We start from the raw sequence: 14,774 nt of genomic DNA, 5'->3' as shown, positions 1-14,774 counted from the left end.
GAGAAGTCTGATTTTAACTCATTTCCATGGCCAGGCAGAAGAGGCGACTCAATGAGATTTCATCAAGCAGAAAAATCACATCCTGGTCTTTCAAAAGGAAGGGATTCCAACACCGACATTTTGGGTCTTTTCAACACAGACTTTTTGTGTCTTGTGCCCTGGACACATCTGCTCCTCACCTGCGTGCTGTGTCACCCACTCTGACCGCTGGTGGCAACTTCAATGGGAGGATCTTGGACTAGTGTTGGGCACGCTTGATCTCAACCCAGCAGTGGATTTGTCCCGTGTGTGTGTGTGCATTCCTCTATAAACCTCTAACAAACCTGAATCTGAACAAAGGAACCCCAAAAATTCAGATGCACCTATTTTATATCCCTGCTAGGTTTTGCACTCAGCTCAGGTACTGGGGAGTCATGGAGATAAAATGCTTCCCATTTTATGGATGACAATGAGATTTACAAGTCAAGACAAAATAATTGCTTTTTTTTTTTTTTAACAGAAAAGGCAGTTTCAGGAAGCTTTTGTAAAGATGCCACTTAAAGATGATTTACCTAAATGCCAGAGTTAATAAATTTAAAACTGCTGTTCTAAGTTCCTGCAGATGTAGCTTTATACTGAAAATCTCTTTGAGACTTACAAGTCAATCCTATTTAGAAGAAAGTTTCTAAGATTTAGAGCAATGAATGAATGAATATTTAAAGGCTACCAGTTGAAACATTTTCAATTTTTACATCATTTCAAAGCCAGGCATGTTTATAGCATTCAGCTACTCTGAAATGCTTTAGAAATGTTTCTGAATTGATCTGAACCGTAGTCGAATCTTAAACAGCTTAAGCAGATATAATGGGTTAGAGTAGTTGAAAGGGGTAGTGTAAGCAGAATATCATGTTTTCAGGACTTCGGTTAAGGAAATTTGAGTTTATAGACTGTCAGGCTGAATAGCTCCCGATGAAGGAACTGACAGGATTTGCTAGCAAAGCTCTGAAGATCTTGGCATGTTTCTTGCTTTAAAATTTTGTCTTCTTTATTCTTTCTAAGAAAAGAAAGCAGAAAAGAAACAAAATGCGCAAGGTAAACATGCATACGAAATGAAGTCAGAAATCCTGTGAAGGCGAATTCGCTCTGACAACTGTCTTGTTACTTCACTCTGATAGTTCCTAGTTTTTTCTTCAGTGAGTACAAACCACTTCAAGGTAGAGCAACACTCTGAGAAGTGACTATGAAACATATCAACTTTGTGATGTTTGTGTTTAGCCCTCCCCTTTTCAGATATATTCAAATTAAAAATTAAATGACGGAGTTTTCAAAAACTCTTTTGCAGGGCCATGATAGTTCTGCACAACCATTTGGCCAGTATGATTATTGTAATGGAAAGGAAGACAAGGAGAGAAGGTAGGATTTTTTTTTGCAAAACATATTTATGCTGGTCCTAGCCATATGAAAGCATCTGGGTACCAGTATAATTTATTCCTCTTGTCCAAATGTCATGCATACTCCAGTATAATTGCTCCATCTGTGCTGCTAATGCTGGACTGTGCACAAAAGAGTTCAAGATTTATTGGACCAAAAAGGCAAGAAGGCTCCTCTGCTTGCTATAAGGCACCCAGGTAAATGCAGTTTGCAAACACACCTGTCTCCAATCACTTGTGGCTCAGGGACCACCTGAACCAGACATGCTTTCTGTGTATTCTGTGTATTTCCTATGGGAAATCCCTATCATATATGTCCCTATTTAATAACCTTCCTATGGATTTCTCTTCCATGATTGTCCAGGCTTCTCTGGAGAGACCAAGATAAGCCCTTGTCATCCAAAGCTTCCTCCAGCAAGGCGTTTCATGACTTAGCTCAAACACCACCTTGTTAGTTTTGAGCCTGGCAACCTCATTTTTCTTTTATTGCAGTAAGTGCTTGGTCTCCTAATCTGGTAGAGCCCATCATGTTTCCCCTACAGACATGTTGACCTGCTTGTTAMAGGAGCTGCTCTGTCTCCCCCGTGACTCTTCTCTGGGCTTTCCCAGCATTGCTCATGGAGAGCTGTGATGACAGACATGGACAGCAGGGTCTCTGATCCAGCGTCGTTGCTCCAGAATGTGCTAGTGATGATCCARTGTCCCCTTTGAGACAGTCATTGCAGACTCAATCAGAGCCAGTATAATCATTATCACCTCAGCAGACTCCCAGCAATCACTCAACCAGAAAAATAACTCGAGTGCCACATAATGAGAGCTGATAGACATGTAACAGGAAAAGATTTAAGTACCTGGCATATCTCCCTGGCAGAGCCAGGACAAAAGACCGTCACAGAGATCTGGGCAGCAGTATCCCACGGCTGATGGCAGTGTCCTCCACAGCCCTGGGCTGGCCTCCCACAGCCCTGGGCTCGCTCAGAGCCTCTGCATCCCACGGTGAACGTACACTGATATATGCATGCACTTTGAATTATGTTTTTTTTATAACTATAACATAAACTATATATATTGAAATACTCCATACACTGAGGCACATAGAAATCTTACTTCTTTTTGGTCATTCCACATAGGGTCATTTATTGTCTCCTCATCTACCAATTTGCTCGAATCTGATTCTACCTTGAAAGGCTACCAGGACATTCTCATCAGAGACCCAGGAATTCCATGTCTAGCTATAATCTTCCTGCTGGTTCTCGATTTTGCAGGTCCTTGGGAGATGGAGGAAAGGGAGCTTCTTTTCTGAGCACTTAGCCGACACTTCCCAGGAATCAAGGCTCTTCATGAAGACATGAAGCCCTTTGGAGTGTTTAGCCCTTGCTTTAATACTTGCTGTCYTGTGAGCCATTGCTTCATCATTTGGGCCACAGCCTCGAAAACAGCAGGATTTTCTAACTCCTCTGAAGCTATTAAGTGGTGTGGTTGTTTCTTTTCTAAAAAGGTTTGCAAAGGAACTTCTGGAAGATCACATCTAAAAAGGAGCAGAGGGTACGCCTGGGAGGGCGCTGGGATTTCACTGTCACACACAGGATTTCTGGATTGTGAGCCATCTCCTGGGGCAACTCGGTTCAAGATTTCCCACCAGACATAAGGCACCAGATGATGTCAACATGCCCAGAGCTTTCCAGGAAGCCCTGAGTCAGGAGTTCATCTTCTCCTTCTCCTTCTCAGCCCATTGCACTAACTTCCCACACACAGCAGGGAGGAGGGAGTGGGGAACAAGCCATCACCATATAAATGAGGCAGAAAACACACAATTGTGACAATTTATTCTGGGTGCTTTTTACTGTGGTTTTGTCAGCAGATCAGCTCCGACTTCAATGCTGGCTTTCTTTCCAGCTTCCTTTGAAGAGTTTTCGCCCTCTGGAGGACAAAATTAGGATAGCAAACAGTAGAGAGAAGAAGGGAAGGGAAGAGAAATGATAGGACCTTTTCTTGCTTTTCTGTCTTGCTTCCTGTGTTTGCACATATGCACACCATCACAAGAAAACCTGTGAAGATGTCATGGGCAAAATGCTCTATGTAAGTCTCGTCCTAGGCAAGGACTTTTCATAGGGCAGCAAGACCCCAAGTTGCTGCTGTGCTCATCCTTGGCCTTATTTTTGCATGCAAGCAGTGATTTGCCTTCAAGTGGGGATAGAAGCATATGCTCAGCATGATGTTGGGAAGAAATTTCCTACTTTTTCCTAAACTTGCGAGCAAGTTTTCTGACTAATCAGAATAATCAAGCTTCATTCAAATCATTGTGAATTACAAAATCTATGCTATTAACCAGAAATTCTGTTTAGTGGAAAACACACACACAAAAACCCCGAAAATCACAGAGGAGGTTGAATCATCGAGTCTCGACAATTCCATATAAGACCTTTTGATCTTCTGGTTTTATAATGATGTTATTTCCTTCTCTTTCATCTTTCATCTCATACATTGGAACATAATACACAGAGGCTTAAGCAAGCACAAAAGTATTTGGAAATTCTTTGAAATTCCTGTAGTTTGTCTTTGTCAGAGATGGTTCCATTCACTTGCTTGCAAATAGAGTAAGGAGGAAAAAAAAACAGATGCAGTGATGGAGGGTGACACCACCAGCCATAGGATATGGGACCTGTGTAACACTTGAACTGGCTGCCATTCTCCAATTCCTCTTCATTTTTCTTGTCAGTCTCTGGCATGCCCACAATCCTGCTAACACCCAGCTCAGTCTCATGAGTCTTTCAGCAGAAATCAGACCAAGAACACGCTTGATGAATGCCATTTTCCAGGAGTGGGTGATTTGATTCAATTGCTCGTGGTATCAGTGAGCTGGAGAACATCCTTTCCAGACRGACGCTGCCATGCAGGCAGCTCTGTATTCTGCATTTGTTCTATCTCAGCCAGGCCAAGTCCCTGCCAAAATGACAACTATACAGAAGACCTGCAGGCACTTAACTCTTACTGCTGTCCTGCCTACAATTCTTTAAGAAGGAACTGCCCGCCTTTGATCTATACATGGGGTCAAAATAGAAGATGTGTAATGCCATGCCTTGGACCCAAGGAGTTCTGTGACTCCAGTCTAGGTTTCATTCTAAAATCCTCTGTTGTGTCGTTACTTGACTAGGAATTATAAACTAGGAGGATCACTCTCCCTTCTTTCCTGSAAAATTCCCAGGTGTTTGCTTTTCAGTCTCACACCAGTTCTTTTGTGACCACAGCTCTATTCCTCTCTGTTTACCATTGGGAATGACCCTTCCTACACTTCGATTGATTTGAACTTGGAAGAGAACCTTTCATAAAACTAACAGAAAGGAAAACGAAAATAAAACAATTCCCTAATGGCACTCTCTGCCTCAGTAACAAAGCACAGCAGTTTCCGACTCTGGGCTATATGAGGAATTGCATGTGTGCAGGAGACTTCAGGGAAATTCCTCGCCGTTGTAGCCAGATGGCTGTGGCAGGTGGTGGTTACCCAGGCTCCTGCAAGGAACCTCTTCCAGTATGCGAGCAAATGCTCAGTGCAAGGAAAACATGCTGTTTAGCAGGGTTTGCTGTCAGCAATTCTCAGTACAAAAAGCTCTGTGAATGCACATGTGTGCGGGGAAAACCTGGGCATGGGAAGAGATTGCTGTGCCTCAATCCCCATTCGATGCTTTGGAGATGGTGATTTTGACACACCCTGAGCATGGCATGGGCTCTGAATGAGGGCTGCCGAGAAAAGGACATTAGTCCTGAGTATCATTAAACTAGGGAGCAGGATAACTTCAGTTATATCTATTATATATAATATATTTAAACTATTTCAATACCTGCCATCCAGTGCTTCCTAAAGCGAGGCATACAGTTCTCAATACGTAGGCAGCACATTACTCAGTATTTTCATACTGTACTCCAGTCCAGAGTTAATGCATTTCAAAACTGGATTGCATTTGGTGTGTGCTGAAGTCACTATGCCTGAGCCAGAGCCAGAAGGGGACTTGCATAGCCTGAAGTGAAAAGGGCTGCAGAATTAGACAATATGTGATTATTACTGAAAATAATAGCTGAAGACAGCCATTTTCAATGCTTTAATTCAGGAAGATCCAGGCAAGTCTGGAATTCTGTTGGGCATATATAGGGCTTGGGTTTGAAAGCTGAGCAGGTTTTTAATGTGAAATTTTCAGAGGCAAAAGATGTGGAGTCCAAGGTGCTACTATAATCTCCAGTCCAAGCAGAGGCACATTTTGAACAACCAAAAAAAGATGCTGGAGTAAATCAGGACAGAACAGCAGTTCCTCTGAAGACTACTAATCCATGACCAGGCACAAAAAGAATTTTTTATATATATTAAAGTAATTGAAAGCTCAATATCTGTTCCCCTGCTTATTAAAGGACCTGCAGCTTAGAGGAGCAGTGCACTTCTCAGTACTGCTAGCACTCTGCACAATTTGTTGGCTGGATTTCTCAGTGTGCCAGTAAATGTTTACCTGCTTGTTTCTTGGAAAAGCAAGGATTTCAGAGTTTCTTAAGGATTATTCAATCTTTTCATACATTGTCTTGCATTTCCATAAACAGGATAGCAATTAGGGCCTGAGCTGACATTAGGGTCTGCTGTAGCATTACGCTTCCTGCAGCACAGATAAGCAGAAACAGGGAAATAGAAGAGTGCAAAACATTGGGTTTCTGCAGCTTTAACACGTTACCACATGTCCAATGTGCCCATGCAATATAGCATGTGCTGTAGCAAAATGTGAAAAAAATGACTCAACTTAGCCTATGCTGAACATGTGGTTGAGCCCTAGCAAGTAAACAAACTGATAAGTCACTCTCCAGCAGAGCTGCCAAAGGCTCTTCAATACGCAGGCAGAATTCAATTGATGCCACAATGCCAGACTGTGCTCGCAGACAGCTGCTAATAAGAAATAATCATCGCAGTTGAGTTCTTTTGGTTCATTTTGGCAAACAGTAGAGATATATTCCTGCAGATTCACTCTCAGATGGCTCAGTTGCAGAAGGCTTGAGGGAGCAACTATAAAAACAAAAAAAAAAAAAAAAAAAAAAAAAAAAAAGCAGCACAAACTCCGGGCATTAATCAGGCATTTTGACTTGCTCAGCTTGCGAGCTGTCATGGGACAGAATCTCATCCTGTCTCACACATGACCTGAATGAGTTGCCCCAGCACAGCAGAAATGCCAGGCAAAGTCCATCACATTTCGGGTGGTGGCTCCTCCAGCCATCACTCGTGGTCGGCTGGGATCTGTGGGTTAGCACGCTCTGAGTCTGGAGATGTCAAAAACCTAATTTAGTTGTGATCACATTGAGTACCACTCTATGCCTGGTTGGAGTCATCACCCATCAGCAAATTATTGATCTAGGACAGTCAGTTAACAAGATTCAATGACTAGGTACGCTGTTGTCTACTGCACAGAGGACAGGGTCAGATGAGACTCCCATTGAGTCATGGTGTTCAGATTGGACCCCCTTGCTTTCCAAACTTCTTCTCAGAGGAGTCTGGCTGTGGCTGCAACCAAGTTTAGCCCCAGACCTAGCCAACAGTGTATGTCTAAGGGATTTTATACACAGTTAATCCTGGATACAAGATAGTAAAATTTAAGATGCTGTTGGTCACTTAATGCAGATCTGTCACTGGTAAGAGATCTCTCAGCCTCAAGGAGTATCCTTGAGAGGCATCCTTGCTCAAGGGGAGATCCTGCCATGCAGGAGAGCTCAAAAGTCTCTAGGAATGTCCCCCTATTTGTGGAATAAGGTGACTGACTTAGTCATATTTCACAGAATCACAGAATATTGAAGGTTGGAAGGGACCTCTAGAGATCATCTACTCCAACCTTCTCGSTCAAATTTGCATACCATACCAGCCAAATTTTTGCTGCACATGTTGAATTAACCCTTGGCTATTGTGCTGTTATCTGTCTCCCAAGAGCCCAACTTAAGCAGGATGCAGCCATCAGGACTGTTATTGGTAGTTACTGTCTGAGTAGGGAAGAGATCACGAATGCAGCCACCACGACCGGATGTCAAACATCATGACCACCATTGGTGGCTATCACTTGAATATGATTACGTGTGAAAAGTCAGGTTGGAGGGGGTGCTGGGGAAGCAATACACAGTCACATGAAGTCAGTCATTGTTTTTAAGTAATTCAAAAGAAATCCTGTCTGTTCTCCTTGTGCAAGGATAAAATGAATGAGGTCTGTGTAAGAAGTGAGATCCAAGGCAAGGTTAGCCATGATGAAGCCCAGAGCCAGCTAGTTGCTATTTCTAACCATGACACTAAAACTGGTTGTTAACTGGGGCCACTTCAGCCTTCATTGACTGTGAACAGAGCTGCCTCCCTCTCTGATCAGGCATCACAGCAAACCTAGCTGCCAGGAGCTGCAAGATAATAGAGCTGCACCATTATTTTTTGTGAATGTTTTCACCCTTACCTGCCATCCTGCATGGTATCTGCTCATCACATCTGCCATTCATCAATCCTGTGAATGAGGTTTGTGTGACAGAAAACATTACTTGCACTAAGAAGGCAGAAAGAAGGCAAATGACTTAAAGAGGGAAGAAAGGATAGTGGCAAGGAAAGAAAATATGAAAGAGAGGGAGAAATGAAAGAAAACCTCTGTAGAAAATTTCAGCCGAGTTCAGCAAGATGACGGACCATGTCTCTCTCTGATTATTAACCACTAATAGGATTTATGAGAGGAATTTGTCATGCTGCTTGGAGCACTTAGGAAAACAAACAAAAAATAATCTGTAAAAAAATGCACACTATAAACACCTATTCTTTCTAATGAACACTTTACTCTTGTTAAGAGTGAAGGTAGTAGAAGGAGCCAAGAGGAAGTTGAACAGGATCTGATTTGAGATGAAGCCCCCAAGGTATGTGAGCAGGTGGAGTTCTTGGCTCAAACAGGCATCTATCTCCGCATGAGGTGTCTTGAGCATCTGACCTGGCCTCCAGCCACCACTCAGCAGGCCAACAGTGTGCTCTGTGTTGTACTTACCAAGCCACATAGATGTCTCCGATGACCAAGGACATCTCAGTGGTGTTTGGTGCCTTTGCTGTGACAAAGAAACAAAGTCTAAGTGCACTTTTTGGCTTTGGGTGCCACTGGTTGTGGGGCTGAGGGACAAGAAGGAGGCATCCAGTTGCAGATGATGCCACAACCCTGAGAGTCTTGTCTCCACTGTAGAAGGGACAGTCCAAAACAGCTGAGATCATCCAGGCATTCAGCAAGAAGGGAACCGGATCATGCTTGCATTGCTTGCAGGGACAAACACCAGAGATTGACCTATCCTGAAGCAATATATTGTGCAACTGAAGCAAGGAGGTGTTGGAGGATTTGATGCTCATCAGTGAGCCAGGGCTGGAGACACAGAGGCTAATTCTGTGGCATTCCTCACTTACCCACAGAGCTGATCTTCCTGGTCTCTTCTACACTTCTGTAGGCTTTAGGAGTCTGACATGCAACCCAATAAAGAATGAGGCATTTAGAGTGGCTTGAGCAACAACTCTTCTGATAATTGTCGCCTTTCAACACAAGGTGGCAGGCTGTCCCCAAAAAGGGGAACTGTCACAGGAGACCAAACTCTCTAGAAATGTCCTTTTTCATCGTAGAAGAAAAATTGCTGTTTGCCACCCCCTCTTAGGAGGCAATTATATCATGCTGCAAAGATTGACTGAGTAAGCTTTAATGTGTAGGATGGTGTAAAAAGAGAGGTTAACGTATCAAGTGTCACTTCTTCAGCCGTGGTTATTACTATGTGACTAACACGCGACCTTAGATATTGGAGTCAGAGCCAGAATGCACTGCTGTGCTGCCCTATTGACTTAGTGTTCTGCCTTGCCATCGTCCAGCTGAGGATACCAGAAGTTCATTAAGCTCATTTGCATACAGATCTATGTGAAGTCATTAAGAAGTGTTAGACACGAGGATGAAGTTGGATGAAAGCTTTACCAGTGGGAACAATCAAAGGAAATCCCAGTGCTAGAGCTCCGGTTTGTCTCATCAGAGGGGAATTCAATTAAGGGCTGATTTGATTTGTGTAGTTCAGAGAAAAGCCAGCTGACTGGGTGTTGGACATTTTTTTGGCTCTGCATCAGCTTTAAATACCAGGGATTGTTTTAAGCAGACTTGAACAAATATGTTGGACAAACACACTTCCTGCTGCCAGCTGGGCACTTGCGATGAGCATCTGGGAGAGAGGAGGTGGAAACATCTCTCATTGATGGAAAGCTGGAGTCAGACCCCTCCCAGGGGCCACTTTCTCCATAGCTCCGTCTCCAGGAGAAGATTCGGCAAGTTTCCACTATGCTGGGTCTGTCCTTCCTTCCCAAGCAGCTAATTCATGTGACCTATTGCCTGCACGCTGCTGCATAATGAATTCTTAGAGACCTGGACTATTCCTTGCACTAAAAATGCATCTTTTCACTTCATGAACTCTTGCTGTATCAGTTGGCTCCCTGAGGGACTCAGAGATAAAGACAGTAATTAGTTATGATCATGTTCTGCACAGTAATTAGTTATGATCATGTTCTGCAGAAGCAATTAGGTACCCTATGTTACTCTCTTTATTTTCCTGTCATCATTTTTCCTTCTTCCTTTGAAAAAATACTGTTTGCCAAACAAGCTATTCATCATTTGCTGTTCACTATACCAGCTCCTGGAGTAGCAGGCAGTTTGATTTACTTTCCCCAGGTTCCTGGTTGGGGAGATTCAAGATGAGTGCTTTGCAAGTGGTTGTTCACATCTAAGTCCCCTTTTTGCTGCTACCTGTCTGCTGGCAGAGGAGTTACCCTAAAACTCCAGAGATATCAGGAAATCCAACTTGCCTACAAGTGCACAGGCAAATTTATCTCTTAGGTTAAAAAAAAAAAAAAAAAAAAAAAAAAAGGGTTCACTAGTAAAACACTAGTAAAATAACTAGAAACTAGGTCGCTAAGGGAGATGGATTGAATTTACAGTCATGCAAAGATAACAGTTCAGCCTTAGGACCTCACTTCTCCATCCTTTAGCAAAATCCTATAGGTGCCACAGCTTAAGTGCTTCTGCTCCCTCTCCAGGTTACTCTTCCCCTCCTAAACAGGGCTGAGATGAAGAAGCAGTTCCCAACCACTCTCCTCACTTACGAGATCTGCAACTTGATAGCATCCAGCCCCTCATCTTTGCTTGTCCACCTCCCCTTGTCACAGCCCTATTACTGTGTTGAGGAGCTCCCCACCTTTGTGTCATGTCATCCCTGTCAATGTGCTTGCCATGTGCTGGTTTCTGGGCAGGAGCCCGGGGTCAAGGTTTGTCCCRGTCTGCCATGGGCAGGACCACCTGAGGTGACTTAGCCACCTGCCCTGCTCTTGCCCCCGTGTTTATCCCATGCACACTTGCTGGGTGGGACCTGCTTAGCACACATCCACCAAACCCCATGCACAGCTGTGCTGTGGCATAAACAAGGCTTCATCCATGGGAGTTCCACAGATCCTGATGTCCAAACCCCATCCTTGCTTGCATGGAGAGCAGTGAGGCACCAGGATGCTCACAGCTCAGGCACTGTGTCTGTAGGGATGCTTGAGGACACATCACCTCCRGCCCCACCACTTGATCGCTGCAAAAAATCACGGGGTGATCAGAGCACCCCAGCTAGCAGGGATTGAGTGTTGCTCAAAGAGCAAGCAAGATATTCATGAATTCCCTGCATGTTGCAAGCCTGTTTGGGGGATTCGAGTTACGACTGATTAGAGTTATGACTGCCATGGCTGGTCCTGGGGGTCCCACCAGTGGTGGCTTTCTGAAGAGAAGGTTTGTCTCTAGCACAAGGCATTCAATTGGGTTGCTAACTGGGAGCATTTCTAAACACCCAGGGAGCAAAATGGAAATATGCAGCATCCATGTAGAGCAATTAAGTGTTTTAAGAGTATTTGCCCTTTGCTTCTTAACGTGTGGATTGTGTGCTGTGCTGAAATCGTRTTAAATGTGTCTGGGCTCATGTCTGCCTGTCTGCATATAGCATGGACTCATCAGCAGGTCATGCGGAAACTTAATACACCTTGAAACTGGGAGAAATGCATATTTTCTGTTAAAACCTTTGAAATGGATAAATCCTTTGGGTACAAGCTTGCTCACATTTCTTCTTGCCTTGCCCATGACACTGGGGGCTCAGGCAGAGCTAATGATCTGCTCTGCCCTCCCRCACAGGGCCTTCAAGTTAACAGACTGGGTGTCTCCAGCCAACTACAGCAAAAGCTAAACCTGACTTTTGCAATGCTTGGCAAAGACTTCATTTAATACTAAATAAATATTGCAGTCTTGAAACCATTTCCCTTAAAATGAGCATCCTAGATGAAAGGCTTCCCTGCCTCTCCCAGGCACATAATAAGCCAAGATTTATTTTTTTGCTCAGCTGAGCTGTGCTGGTGTACAGCCATACCTCAGGTTTTCCTTCCTGCCTCTATCATGTCTGTTTATCAAAAATTATCACCTGTTTATTCAAGATAAGGAAGTTTGCTCATCTGAGTTCCCATACAGACATCCTATGGACAGTCTTTGTAGTCTGAACTGCACAACGTGAAAGCAACAGCCACACAACCACACAACAAATTRGTTTTGACGGTGTTTGGAGCTACACCAGCTTGTGCTTTAGGCAGAAACAAGATGAAAGATGAGTTATGCTCTGCATGGAGCAGCTGGCCATCTTTAAATCCTTACCCTATAAGAAGAAACCAAATACAGCAGAAACTGCTCCTGCATGGTGCCTGTCTCATCTGTGGGACACAGGTTACACCATGAAGAATTAACAGACAGAGCTTCTGCAGTGAAAGTAGTCACTCCAGAAGTGCTRGGTCAGGAGAGGCTGGGAGAAATGGAGACATATGTTTCATGAAGTCCTTGCTTGAAGCAAGCAGAGGGTCTGACCTGCATGGCATAGTTTCAAGCCTCCAGATCTCCCCTGTAGCCTTTTTCTCTAGCCTCCTTCCCAGGGTGTCTACAGAGCTGGGCTTGAAATTACAGAGTGGAGGAACCAGTGTTGAGCAGCCAGACATTGAGGGAAGCAATCCTGTGATTTAGCACTCTCTGCACCAGCAAATGTCATCACTTGGAGGGTCTTTTTTGGGGCAGAGAAAATCACTTGTTCTGCAACTGAAGAASAGCAAAAGCCCCGATTCTCTTTTATGCAGCAGCAGTGCCGTGGGCAGCGTGGAGTGCTGGGCTCACAGAGTGTCCGGAGCACATTGCTGGCATCACAGGGTGATGGGGAGATAAACCGCCTTCCTGGAAGTCCCCCAGGTGACAGTGCTGGGTTGTAAACAAGCCCTCCGCATTGGACAGGAAAGACGCACAAGGGCTGTTTCAAATTGGCCGCTGTTTCAGTAAACACAGAGACGGGGCTCTCCTCCGCCTCTGCTCTGCTGCCTCTGGAGCTGGACAGCATTGGGGTCCATTCCTCACTCAATCAGGAAGAATAAAAATAAAAATGGTGGAAATGCAAAAAGCCTGGCGGACAACAAGATATTTTATACCCTGGCTTGATGCCCAAAGCCTAGACTGCCAGGTCTCCTTGAGCAGTTGTGTAGATTTGTCAATATGAATTACATTAATTCCCCCCCAGAAAGAAGTTTCACCAGCTTATGTGCTTTTCTGCTCCCTCAGAGACGTTTTGCCAGAGTGGCTGTCAAGGTCGTGCCCAAACACGAGCAGCCTTGACCCTAAGCAGCCTCCGTCCTGTGCATCAGTGGTGCCATATCGTGTTGCCTTCTGCTTTGTGGCCCCAGGGCCACAAGGATGGCAGATTTGGAGGACCAGCAGCGTGTTGAGCTGAATGCTGCATTGTAGATCTGCAGAAAGAGAGAAAATACGAGATTTGCCATGTTTGTCTAAGGAGGCCCCCGGATGCTGTGTCCTTTTTTCGCTCTGCCAGCAGCCCTGGCTCTCTCTCCTGGACATCCAGAGAGTCTGTCCGGGTACAGGACGTTTTCTCTTCACATTCCTTTCCGAGGTTAGTATAGGGCCAACCCTTCCAAACATACACTAGTCCCAAGAAATTTATCTGGCCAACTTCCTTTTCGTAACAGGAAGGATAATGGCCAAATATAATTGTAGGAAATGGATAAATGACCCAGGCAAAGGTAGAAAGTTTGCTCTGGATCATCCAGAAGGAAACAAAGAGAAAAGCCAGAGATGAAAGCTTGAGGGTCTTCCTCATGAARCACGTTCATTTTAAATTGAGACATGCTGTTTTGTCTCAATGAAAAGAATCATAGAAATGTGTCCACCTCCACAAAGCAATGGATGAAACCCTGACAGGGCTATCAGTGTGGAACACCAGTCTGCTTCCTCACTGCCTGAGAGTCCTGTCTGCACTTGGTGGTGCTTTCAGGTAGGTCATATCTTGTAGAGTTCTTCAGAATTGAGGTTGTCTTGGATCTCTGCTAAGGAGCCAAGGCATCTTAGACATCTGGGATTCCCAGTAAGCAACAGAAACATGCTTCAGAACTCAGTGGAAGGTTCTCAGAATCTATGAAAACCCTTGATTCAGGGCAATATGTTCCCAGAAGTCACATTCTGTAAGCCAGAATATTTACCGATTAGATGATGGTGATCTAAGAGGAGAGAAATCATGTGGAGCCATGGCTAAACCTCAGTCTTGGTCCCAGTATTATTTATCAAATAATTAAAATATTTTGGATATTTCATTTCCCCCATACACTTTTTCCTTTTGAAGAATCATCTTTAGAAACTCTCTAGAGGGGGATATCATTTTTCCTGTGTGTGACAGCTTTCACCTGAAGGAAGAGCCTTCCAGCATATTTAATTTCAGCAATTTTCAGCCTCCATTCCACAGCCACTCAGGTCCATTGGACACTCCAAAAAGTCAGATTGTGGAAACAGGCTAGCTTATGGTCACACTTACATCATTCCTTTTAAAAGGACCAATCTACTCAGATATCTGAGCCTCAGTGATCTGGGGCTCATAGGAGAGGTTCCACCAAAGTGCACGGCTATTGCCAGTCCTCAGGTTTAGCCTCACTCTCTGTCTATCTTTGTAAACTAAGAGGAATTACACTGATGCCAGAAGAATTATGCAAACAAATGTGGAAGGAAATTCCACATGTACATTTGTTGTCCTCTCATTTACCTAGAACCTGTAAAAAGGTCAATCCCATACCAAACGTCACCTGAACCTAATGAGTGCACACCCTAATCAAAGATAAGGGTTTATTTTCCTGTACACAGTCCACTGTTGATATTTCTTCTCCATTTTTGTGCTAATTATTAGGAAAGAACATTATTTGTACTGAACTAGTAAAAGGGCCAAGTGTGCTGGTGAATAAACAGTCCAAATGATTTCACC

This window comes from Nothoprocta perdicaria, unplaced genomic scaffold, assembly GCF_003342845.1.
Source record: "Nothoprocta perdicaria isolate Ctin4 unplaced genomic scaffold, notPer1 scaffold_39, whole genome shotgun sequence".
Classification (NCBI taxonomy): Eukaryota; Metazoa; Chordata; class Aves; order Tinamiformes; family Tinamidae; genus Nothoprocta; species Nothoprocta perdicaria.
The sequence above is the reverse complement of the archived record's forward strand: the minus strand, read 5'-3'. Positions refer to the sequence as shown.